Raw genomic sequence first — 13430 nt, 5'->3', positions numbered from 1 at the left:
GGCATAGGGGCGTGTTGATGGGAGCGGCCGAAATAATGAGGGAAAATGGGTGTAAATATGGGCGTACACGGGGGTGTGCACCAGAAATGAGCGGTGCTACTACCGCACGATCGACTAAGGCACCGTTCGTTTCGGACACCAAACAGGCGGCCGCCAACCGCCAGCTAAAACCACTCCTACAGATACCGCTTGCCAGCGTGCGCCTGAGTTGGCTAATTAACGCTGATTAGTACTTAAACACATACACCTGAATGTAATAAGCAATGCTGCAGTCTATTAACTCCAAACCATGATTTCACTGCCTGCAAGCCACACATGCAGCACGCAAACACATTGGAAGCTTATGTTTCTATACTTCTCCACATTTAAAGGTTTGTTTAATTTAAGGTAAGAATCTTTTTATACGCTAAGGTAGGTATTTGATAAACAGACACATTCACTACCTGCTTTCATAGACTTTACGCAGTAGCACACTCAATCTACACAAGTCGACATGTGTCAACGTGTTCACTCTAATACTAACATAGGTTTTGTATTTAGGATACAATAACATAAACCACATCTAACACCTACAAACGATGTTTCTGCAATGTTTGAAGCACATGACCACTATTTTCAACACAATCTTTGTATAGTACCCCAAATTATGACCTGTACCACTATCTCATCTGCTATGATTTGGATTTCACTACACTCTGGATGTAAGATGCCACCAATCACATTATTGCACTCTCATCTCTCTAACAAAGGATTCCTACATCTGCTTATGACACTGTCAAATCATATATATTTTAAAAGTTATGCATGTTTGTTCACAAGCTAATTTATCATGTTTGGCCCATTCACACATCTTTTTTTAGGGAGGACACATATGAATTCCTACACAAATGTACCTTTTCACCCTTGTTTGTCTGCCTCACCCACTCCATGAGGAAAGCATTGTTCTGGACCTGCTTTTACCTACTACTGTAGGAGCTACCTCATCTGCACACAAACTGCTTTCTCACCTATTAAGTTGCTCTGCACATGTGCTGACACAAACTAATTAGCAGGGAAAAGTTGGATAGGAACATGGGAATGGCCATGGAGAGGGTTACACATGGGAAACTTCCACCACACTTCAACAAATGTTCAAAAATACCCTGGTCAGTAAGTACACATAAATCTAGTATTTGTTTCACACAAGAAATGACACATACCACAATTTAGATTTAATTTGTAAAATAAATTTATTTGCTGTTCAGCATCACAGCTTGACACTTTAATGTGAGAAATCAAAAAAAACAAATAAAATAGACACACAAATAATAAAACAGCCAGAACAAGAGGTTGCATATCTCCAAACATGTGTTACCCTGCAAATGCAATGGTGAAAGAAATGGGGACACCAGAATACGTACTGCAACAACCAGGGTGACTACTAAGCAAGATACACACCACCAAAAAAAAAAAACCTGCATTTGTAGAGGTCAAAATACGAACTTTCATGCCCATGGCACGCAAATGGATCGATGGGCAACTCAGGAAGCGGATGTCCAGTGCAATTTAAACCTTTGGCCTCCAACCACAGAGGAAGTGACCCAGGTCTCATTTGGGCCCTTTTTTGCCCCTTTTAGATGGGGCCTTGGGGACAGGGGCCTTTGGGTCAGCTGGCTTTCGGCGTCTTCCCCTAGTCGCCACAGGAGGGTCAGCCGAGGTGGAAGGTTGGGGAGCAGCTTGGGGTGAGGCAGCAGATGGGGGATTGTCCCTTAGGGACCTGGCGGTGGACAGCTGCTCCGCAATAAGTTCATTCTGGCGGCTGAGGTGTTGGCCAATGCTTAGCATGCCAGCCGCCAGAGTTTCATTAATGCGGTTCAACGCCTCAACCTGCAGCTGGTTTGTGGCCTTCCACTCCGCAAGAAAATCCGCCACCTGCTGCTGACGGATCGCAGCATCCACCCCTTGCTGCTCGATCCTGTCCAGCGTCACCAACAGGCTCTCACTCAATGTCTCCTGAGGCTGGGGCTGGGGGCGACGTCTTGGTGGAGGCTGGACCACCTGCTCCACCTGTGGCTCTGCAGAGGCCGATGCTGCCGGTACATCCTGACTTTCTGCTTCTGCTAGGATAAGAATTGAAAACAATGTCACCATCACATACGCAATAAAAAATATCTTTCTAAATACAATGCATTACTGTGACTTACCATCAAAAGCAGCAGCAAAGACCTCCACCGGGAGCTCACTGTCCATATTGGAGATCCCCCTGATCTCCCCCACATCGATCACGTCACAGGAGTCCAGCTCCAGGGGGGTAAACTCCAAATGGTCAGGCATAGGACCGCTCCCGGTGGACATGCTGTGGTTGTACCGGTCAGTCATCTTCCTCTTCAGGGCACTTTTGAAGTCAGTCCACCTACAAGTTTAAAAATACAAATATCACCATGAGATATGTGCACCACTGTGCTACGTGTAGGGTTACCACCTAGTCCCTTTAATTCTGGACACATGTTACTTACACAGGTTCTGTGGCAGTTTAAAATTAGGTGAAGTGGAGTCTTGAAGTCAGCCAGCCACAGAACCTGTGTAATTAATATGTGTCCGGAATTAAAGGGACTAGGTGGTACCCCTAGCTACGTGACATTTCCTAGTGTGGGTGATCTTTTGTGCCATGTGTGGCCAAATATTTCTTTGATGGACAAAACCATGTGCACTGCAGGTGAGGCAGGTGTAAAACCCCACCCAAATCTGATTATCTCTGCACAAGTAACACCTGCCTCACCTGCAGTGCACATGGTTTTGTCCATCTAAGAAATATTTGGCCAGAAAGAGTGAACTAGAATAAGGGCCTCAGTTCCTGCTGGAGACTGCTGAACAAATTGCCCTGACAAACACACTAACCTTTTCTTCACCGCGTCCCAAGTTCTGACCACTGGTGACACCTGGTTCACTTCCTCTGTGATCTTGTCCCAAAGGTTTCTCCTTGCACTGGCACCTGGCTTCCTGGTTGCCAATTCAATCCATTCGCGTGCCCTGGGCACGAGAATTCGCATTTCGGCCTCTACAAATGCAGGGTTTCTCCTTCTGGTGGTGGTATCCTGCTCAGTCATCACCCTAGATGTTGCAGCACGTTTTCTGGTGGCCCCAGCTCTCTCACCATGCACCTGCTGGGTCACACCTGTTTGGAGAGATGCAACCTCTTGTTCTGGCTGGCTGCTTGGCCCTTGTGGAGCTGGTGGAGGTTCACCAGGGCCTGTTACTGAGGGGCCGGCTTGATCTTGCAGGCGACTCCTCTCTTGGGCCCTCCTTCTCCGCTCCTCTTCCCTCTTCTGTAATGCTTGAAGCATGGATTCGGCTTGTGCTCTCTGCAGAGCGTCCTCTGCTGCTGAATCGTCAGAGTCAGACATGTTTGCAGCAATTGTGGGCTGCATCTGACTGAATATTTATATGTTAATCTCCCGCCACGAACAAGGGGGCGTATATTTTTCCCCGCAAGGTAGATGCAAATTTACGCCGATATTTCCCGCCGATAATTGCCGCTTAAATTACGCAGGTCTCAATGCACCTGATCAATCACCCGTATATGTATCTACACAGGTTGTGGAGCATTGTGGGCTACATCGTGAAATGTGTGCACCTGTCATTCCAATGATGAGTGTTGTCAGCTGGTATCTGTTGGAGTTCGTGTATGCTTTGTGAGTCACATTTCAAAACATCACGTTATAATGCTTTCCTTACATATGTAATGTGTATGAAATTGTCATACAGCAACATGTTGCATTGTGGCCCTTTAGGCAGCGTAGTTATAAGTAGAGGGTTGCGTGTATCATTTTCCGCCTACTGTATATACAGTACTCCTCCCCATGCATATCGCTGTATCGTGCCCCCTTTAAGCAGCGTAGTTATAAGTAGACGGTTGCGTGTATTAATTTCCGCTTACTATATATACAGTACTTCTCTTCATGGCAATTGGTGTATTGAGCCCCCTTTAAGCAGCGTAGTTAGGAGTAGACGGGGTGCGTGTATTATTTTCCGCACACTGTAAATACAGTACTTCTCTCTTCATTGAATGCATGCTGTTGGTTGTGGTGTGTATATCGGAACGGTCCGCGTAAGTTTCTATTCGCATCCAGTTTGTTAATATAAGAGGGATTAATAAAGTTAATACCAAACAAACAATTTTTTCGACCAATCAGCAAGCACCAAAAGTGATATATGTACCTGCAATTAATAACTGCGCCATTGCCAATATGACTTCTACAAGAGCCAGGCCCTTTTCTACATCTGAGCTTTTGGCCCTGGTGGAAGTGATGGATCGTCACCTGGGGCCCAGGGGCCCATATGTATCTAATGCGGACAAGCGGCGGGCGTATAATGCCTGCCGCCTGATATTTTCCACAACCGGCGTCCGCAGAAGCCTGGGCCAGGTTGAGCGGCGCTGGTCCGACCTGCGCCGGCGGCAGCCGGTTCTACTCAGCAGCCTTCGCCGCCATATTGCCCGATGTAAGTTTTGATTACTAGTATGTCAGCGTTTTTTAGCAATGTTTGGTGTACTTTTTATAAATATGTTCCTGAGTATGGGGGTGTATAGGGGGTGTATAGGGGGTGTATATGGGGTGTATATGGGGTGTATATGGGGGGTATATGGGGGTGTATATGGGTGTATATGGGTGTATAGGGGGTGTATAGGGGGTGTATATTGGGGTGTATATGGGTGTATATGGGGGTGTATATGGGTGTATAGGGGGTGTATATGGGTCTATATGGGGTGTATATGGGGTGTATATGGGGTGTATATGGGGGTATATGGGTGTATAGGGGGTGTATATGGGGGTGTATATGGGTGTATAGGGGGTGTATATGGGGGTGTATATGGGTGTATAGGGGGTGTATATGGGTGTATATGGGGTGTATATGGGGTGTATATGGGGGGTATATGGGGGTGTATATGGGTGTATAGGGGGTGTATAGGGGGTGTATATGGGGGTGTATATGGGTGTATATGGGGGTGTATAGGGGGTGTATATGGGTGTATAGGGGGTGTATATGGGGGTGTATATGGGTGTATATGGGGGTGTATATGGGTGTATAGGGGGTGTATATGGGTGTATATGGGGTGTATAGGGGGTGTATATGGGGGTGTATAGGGGGGGTTTAAGTAGTTGATCAGTTTTTGGGTGTAGGATATCAAATAGTTTGCATGATAAATGTCTGAAATTTCACAGCAATGATAATTTTGAAGGTTATGAGCATGACTAATGTGAATTTTTCTTTCCCCCTTTTTTATGAAACCCAATCTTCGATTTCTATGCCATCAACATGAACATTTCAGCACGGGCAAGGGCACGCATTGAAGCCCGGGAGCAGGCAGCCCGGGACCAGGCAGCCCGGGACCAGGCAGCCGAGGAGGAGGAGGAAGAGGAAGAGGAGGAGGAGGAAGAGGAGGAGGAGGAGAAGAAAGAGGAGGAGGAAGAGGAGGAGGAGGAAGAGGAGGAGGAGGAAGAGGAGGAGGAGGAAGAAGAGGAGGAGGAAGAAGAGGAGGAGGAAGAAGAGGAGACCCAGGGTGCAGTTTTCACCCACACAATTTCCCCATCCCCCACCCCCTCCACAACCCCCACCCCCTCCACAACCCCCCCCCTCCACAACCCCCCCCCCTCCACAACCCACACCCCCTCCACAACCCCCCCCCCCCCCCCCTCCCCACCCCATTTCCAACCCCCCTACACCTCTCCACCACCCACCCCCAAACCTCTCCACTCCCCAGTAACACCCAGTACCTCGGGCCAAAGACCAGGACCATCCTCCTTGCTCCTGCCTTCCCCAACCACTCCACAGCCAACCAGCGGCACCCAGGATGGCTCAAGTAGCCGTAAGTAAATAATGTGTCTAATGTTGACCTACACATTTCTACACATAAACAATCACAACAACCACATATGTGTATCCAACATCAACATTAGTTGCAACATATCACTGCAGGGCGACCATGAGGTGTGTCCTGTCCTTCTCCAGGAACAAGGGTCCCCTTGGTGGTTTTTTTGAGTGTGGCCATGCCTCACCCCTTGAATAATTGACATAACAGTACATCCAATGAGATATCCGACATTAGTGGTGTGGTAGTTATGTGGCTCCAGGTGTTGGGTAACTCCAGTTCCCAGCATGATGTGCAACACAGGGCCAGATTATAATGGAGGCGCAAGGGGTCAGTGCCCCTGGGACCCCCTCTAGCTAGGGGCCCCCTGTGGTTGTCATTTTTTTTTTTAAAAAGACAATGTTTAAGTTATGTTGTTTTTTTTTTGCTAAATGTTTTGTGCATGGGTGGGGTAGTGCTGCAGCTTCACCTATCTGCCAATGTGACAATGATTTATGGTGCTGAGCATCGGGAGGCAAGGCACACTGATTGCACAAGTGTGCAGTGCATTTCTGGGAGTTGACTAAGTCCCATGACACTTTGCACCAGAGGACAGAGGCTGAGAAGTTTGTGCTGAGCTCTGATTGGTGGAGCTCATTACATACTTCTCAGGTCCATGGAGAACAGCAGCAGCAGCAGCTTAGTCATAGGAGGGTTTTTAATCAGAGGCAGCACTAGGACTGTGAGGTCTCCTCCAGAGTAAGGGGCAGAGGGACAAACACAGGCTTTTCATGTGGTGTGTGTATATATATATATATATATGGTGTCTATTATTATTCCGAGTGCCGCCAACCCCCTGTCTATATATATATATATATATATATATATATATATATATATATATATATATATATATATCCCCTGCAGGTAACCATTGACCAAGTTTATTCTGCCTTTACTCTATGTTTTGACAGTATAATATTCGGCCATGCAGTGTGCGGCCAGTAATGACAAGTGCAAGGGGGCCCCCCGCTCTAAAGTACCCCGGGCCCCCCAAAGGCTTAATCTGCCACTGGTGCAACTTAAATGTAGAGATTGTTTTGGTAATAGTGTGTGAGGCCATGCGGATGCATGCTTTACAAACATAGCTGTAGGCCTATAATTTGTACAGCAATGTCCTAAATTTAAAATAGTAAGGAGTGCTTAAGCCACAACAATGTCATAACCCTTAAATAGCACAGGCTAATTGTGAGGTTAGAGGACAGTCCCCCAAAAACAAAGTACCAATTGGGATACAGCATACATTCATTGATGAAGGAGTAATTGAATTAATGTTATTTACTATGTACAGTATGTGTGTGTTAACATATTTTTTTTTAGTACTGTGTTTACAGCAGACCCATCTTCAATGTAGTTTAAAAATGTATGTGCCCTTCACACATAACTCACAACTTTTTATTATGTACAAATACAACAAACATTTGTTTATGTTATATATTAATTTTTTTTTTTATCCCTTCACTACAGACACTGAACAGCAGCAGGAGGAGGTGGCAGCCCTTATTCGGGAGATCTTCCTGACCCTTTTTTATTTGCAACTTCTTTTTGGCCTACTGGAGGCCCGCATTTAATTTTTTTTTATCCCCCCCCCCCTTATTATGTTTGTAATAAATAAAAGTTTATATTGTATTATAAATTGCCTGTGTTTTTAATAATAAATATGTTAGAGGGCTTGTAAGGGTAGGTACATACAGATGTGTAATGTAAGTTATATTAGTAATTTGAGGTGAGGGGTAATGATTGATGTGTAAATGTGTGTGTTTTTGAGTAAAATAACACATAGTGAAAATGCATGAATGTTTAATGTTTTTCGATTAAAACATCACACATAACATCAGGGTAGGTATACATGTTACACATTTTGGACAAACTAATTATGGACATAATTTAGTACATATACAGAAACACCAACATAACTTGATTTAAAAGTAACAGCAATATGGGGACACATAGATAGTGATTAAAATGCCACATTAGAACATAACAAATATACATGTAATGTGGTTTAAAATGTAGTTTTATTAGGTCTTTATTAAGGTAGACAATTGAGTTAATAGAAAACAATAAGTGAATAACAAATAGATTAATTAATCAATTGTCAGATTAGTAGTTGAGAGGCAAGATTTGCAGGTCCATATATGTGAAGGGTATGCCAGCGTGCACGGACGTACGCTCACTCTCACGAGCGGTGACATAAGCTGAGTTTTCCATTGAAAACAATAGGGACCCGTCCGTGCAAGCTGGCGTACGCTCAGATCGCCGCAAGAAGGCGGTGGGGAGACGGAGGAAAGACGGCCGTAGACGGCGCCGTACGCTCAGTCGTACGCCAGTTGTCGGAGTGTAAGGGCTGGGCCGGCCGCGTACGTTGCCATACGCTCATTTGTACACCACTCCCCTTCTACGTTATTTCTGCCCGTACGCAAGCGGCTGATTTGTGGGTGGACTTAACCCTAACGGCCGCGTACGGCTAGCGTGCGGTAATTGTGAACGTACGCACGTTTGGCCGCTCCGATCAGAATAAGGCCCTATGTCACTTCCTATATCATTAATAAATATATTAAACAAGGTGAGTCCCAATATTGAACCTTGCGGGACTCCACTTGGACCTTACCCCAGCTGGAATGTATGCCATTTACCACCACTCTCTGTTCCCGATTGTGCAACCAGTTTTTAATCCAATTACAATATTTATCTTCTTACCCAAAATTACCTAGTTTCATTAATAACCTTTTATGAGGCACCGTGTCAAAAGCTTTAGCAAAATCAACAATAATTACATCAATAGATTTCCCTAAACCCTAGATTATGGGCATCTTAACAGTGTCGGCTTTACAACGCCAAACATGATGGTACAGCTCTGCAATTATATCTGTTAATCCCCAAAAAGCTGGTCCTCAGTGAGGGGTGTGGCTAAAGTGGGGAAAATCGAATTCTTTTAGTTCCGCCCCCTACGCGAGGACCTGCGATTCCCAGATGCGTGTCCTGCTTACTTCACTAGGAAGCGGATGGGATCTGGGAGGACTAACCATTCATCCAGGGTGCTGGAGACTAAAAATTAAATCAGGAGTCTCCTGCAACTTCCAGGAGAGTAGGCAATTATGCATATACCACAGAGTGGTATCATTGGATGCTATTCACACCTGATCGCTGATGTGTGAAATAGCGGAGCGCTGCGATCAGATAGCCGTCACCCTGTCAGAGTGTAATCCCGCTCTGTGCAAGTGTCCGATTGGCTTGCAAAATATCACCAATCGTCGCACAGCTGCAAATCCATTCACAACCTACTCACCATCAAATGATTTTTCCAGTATGCGCAGTCTGTGGGTGGGAGGCGCTAAAGGGAAAATGTGGTGAAAACCCAACTTTCGTGCACTAAATCCCCTCCGCCGGGGTACCACTACCCTAAAGAAACCTATGTGCTACTCTTCGCGGCGCTGTTTGAGGGATCTACCACGGATCCCTCCCAACATGCCCCATGGCCTTATCAGAAGAGCTGTCCTTTGCATTAACAATCACATATGTTAGTAGATAATTGCATATGTGATTATTAACAATGCGGTACCCGCGAAGGCTGGTGTTATGCATCTCCCCAGTCTGTAACTCTGACCCTTCCACATCTCTGCAACTGAATTTGGGATGGGTAGAAAAGCGGACATTGCCATTGTCAGGCTTACCCTAACGAGGGGACCAGTAGGTAATACTTTCTGTCAGCCCCTCCTCCTGACCCTAACCAGGGGACCAGTATGTAATACTTTCTGTAGGGCCCTCCTCCTGACCCTAACCAGGGGACCAGTAGGTAATACTTTCTGTAGGGCCCTCCTCCTGACCCTTACCAGGGGACCAGTAGGTAATATTTTCTGTAGGCCCCTCCTCCTGACCCTAACCAGGGGACCAGTAGGTAATACTTTCTGTAGGCCCCTCCTCCTGACCCTAACCAGGGGACCAGTAGGTAATACTTTGTGGGCCCCTCCTCCTGACCCTTACCAGGGGACCGTTAGGTAATACTTTCTGAAGCCTCTCCTCCTGACCCTAACCAGGGGACCAGTAGGTAATACTTTCTGTAGGCCCCTCCTCCTGACCCTTACCAGGGGACCAGTAGGTAATACTTTCTGTAGGCCCCTCCTCCTGACCGGGCTGCGCAGAAGATAGCAAAGATACTGTCGCAACCATTGAGGTCTATTTGACGTCACCATATTTCTGAAGACATCACTGGAAATGTGTTGCCCAGTAACCTGTATGTATTGTTGGCAGCGCAGGGGGAGTCCTTGCCTCTTGAAACTGCCTGCACCTGTTGTAGATACACCCCCAGCCATGTGCGGTGGCAGCATAGAATACCACCACAGGCAGAGGCTGATACGGGCACTGGGCATTAGCAGGCTGCCATATTAGCACTGTGATCACAGGATTACTATAGGACAAGACAGAGAATGACAGGCAGATGCTGCAGCTCCCATATCCCCTCGGAAGCCCCCAGACCACCACACTTTGTTGTGTGACACAAGGATCCATGATTCAGCACACAAGTATGTGGTCCTATTCCTGCCAGTGCCTAGTGGAGGGAACCCGGCACTGCGCTGCTGTACATGAGTCGGAGAGAGCCTGGTAGTCAGACGGCTATTTCTGCTGCCTGCATCATTAACCTCTTCCAGGCAGTGACCCGCACCAGTGAGATAGACTCATGGAAGTAACATAGCGGGCAGCACTTAGGATGCATCATCCCTGAGTCATCTCTATCTATGGAAAACAACGTTATACAGTATGTAATGAAATCATCAGGCTTATTCAGACCTGATTGCAAAGCTGCTTGTTTCTCAAATGGGGAAAGCCATGCTGCACTGCAGATGGGGCAGATGTAACATGTGCAGAGAACGTTAGATTTGGGGGTCCATTTATCATATAATATTTGGGCTACAGACCGCACTAGCAAGTCATCCGGGGTATCAGCGCTAAGTGCACAGGCGCAGACCCGCGACGAAGCAAGTCTCAGGAAGATACATTGCAGCGATAGGATCACGTATTACAATATGATCCTGGGCTGTAATATTCTGCCCAGATTGCATTGTATTTGCTTAAATGGGCCCCTTGGTGAGTTATTTCGGTTCAATGCAGGATAAATGCTTTATTTTTTACACTGCAATTTAGATTTCAGTTTGCACACACCTCACCCAAATATAACTCTCTCTGCACGTTACATCTGCCCCACCTGCAGTGCAGCATGGTTTTGTCCATTTGCTTTAAAAATGTGCTTTGTGATCAGGTCTAAATAACCCCCAATGCGTCGGCCAGTTATAAATCCTGGACTGTAAGATGCCGCCTCAGAAACAACATAATAATCGCATATAAATGACATAATTCATGGAGTCCAATGACTGCGCCACTTGCGCGCCATCTCAGCCCCGCGTCTGTCCCAGCATTTCCTTATGTAGCCAGATGCAAAATATTGTATTTCGTTTACTCCTAGTCATCGCAAAGCAATATCTTTCCGGAAGCTATTTACACATTAAAGATGTTTTATTGACCTCCGATAATGTATGGCGCAACATAAGTTTAGCACTTCCCATAAATAATGGACATTTATGTCCTCCCGGCTGATTGCAGTTATTTTATTTTAAAATGCGAGTACTTAGGGGAGTTATCGCTTCTATATAAAGTCATCCCGTGAAGTCAGGTGGACGATGGATGTCTGCGCTGTACAACACATCCGTCTGCTGGTAACACCGCATCACACAGACGGAGCTGCGTTACCGGCATGATGGATGTCTGCGCCGTACAACACATCCGTCTGCTGATAATACCGCATCACACAGACGGAGCTGCGTTACCGGCACGGTGGATGTCTGCGCCGGAGATTATACAACTGATCTGTCTGCTGGTAACACCGCGTCACACAGATGGAGCTGCGTTACCGGCACGATGGATGCCTGCGCCGTACAACACATCCGTCTGCTGGTAACACCGCGTCACACAGATGGAGCTGCGTTACCGGCATGATGGATGCCTGCGCCGTACAACACATCCGTCTGCTGGTAACACCGCATCACACAGACGGAGCTGCGTTACCGGCACGGTGGATGTCTGCGCCGGAGATTATACAACTGATCTGTCTGCTGGTAACACCGCGTTACACAGACGGAGCTGCGTTACCGGCACGATGGATGACTGCGCCGTACAACACATCCGTCTGCTGGTAACACCGCGTCACACAGATGGAGCTGCGTTACCGGCATGATGGATGCCTGCGCCGTACAACACATCCGTCTGCTGGTAACACCGCATCACACAGACGGAGCTGCGTTACCGGCACGGTGGATGTCTGCGCCGGAGATTATACAACTGATCTGTCTGCTGGTAACACCGCGTCACACAGATGGAGCTGCGTTACCAGCACGATGGATGTCTGCGCCGTACAACACATCCGTCTGCTGGTAACACTGCGTCATACAGACGGAGCTGCGTTACCGGCACGATGGATGCCTGCGCCGTACAACACATCCGTCTGCTGGTAACACCGCGTCACACAGACGGAGCTGCGTTACCGGCACGATGGATGTCTGCGCCGTACAACACATCCGTCTGCTGGTAACACCGCGCCACACAGACGGAGCTGCGTTACCGGCACGATGGATGTCTGCGCCGTACAACACATCCGTCTGCTGGTAACACCGCGTCACACAGACGGAGCTGCGTTACCGACACGATGGATTTCTGCGTCGTACAACACATCCGTCTGCTGGTAACACCGCGTCACAGAGACAGAGCTGCGTTACCGGCACGATGGATGTCTGCGTCGTACAACACATCCATCTGCTGGTAACACCGCGTCACATAGACGGAGCTGCGTTACCGGCACGATGGATGTCTGCGCCGTACAACACATCCGTCTGCTGGTAACACCGCGTCACACAGACGGAGCTGCATTACCGGCACGATGGATGTCTGCGCCGTACAACACATCCGTCTGCTGGTAACACCGCGTCACACAGACGGAGCTGCGTTACCGGCACGATCGATGTCTGCGCCGTACAACACATCTGTCTGCTGGTAACACCGTGTTACACAGACGGAGCTGCGTTACCGGCACGATGGATGTCTGCGTCGTACAACACATCCGTCTGCTGGTAACACCGCGTTACACAGACGGAGCTGCGTTACTGGCACGATGGATGCCTGCGCCGTACAACACATCCGTCTGCTGGTAACACCGCGTCACACAGACGGAGCTGCGTTACCGGCACGATGGATGTCTGCGTCGTACAACACATCCGTCTGCTGGTAACACCGCGTCACACAGACGGAGCTGCGTTACCGGCACGATGGATGTCTGCACCGTACAACACATCCGTCTGCTGGTAACACCGCGTCACACAGACGGAGCTGCGTTACCGGCACAATGGATGTCTGCGTCGTACAACACATCCGTCTGCTGGTAACACCGCGTTACACAGACGGAGCTGCGTTACCGGCACGATGGATGTCTGCGCCGGAGATGATGCAACTGATCTGTCTGCTGATAACACCGCATCACACAGACGGAGCTGCGTTA

The sequence above is a fragment of the Crinia signifera genome, chromosome 7 (assembly GCF_055691185.1).
Source record: "Crinia signifera chromosome 7, ASM5569118v1, whole genome shotgun sequence".
In the NCBI taxonomy this organism is placed as follows: Eukaryota; Metazoa; Chordata; class Amphibia; order Anura; family Myobatrachidae; genus Crinia; species Crinia signifera.
The sequence above is the reverse complement of the archived record's forward strand: the minus strand, read 5'-3'. Positions refer to the sequence as shown.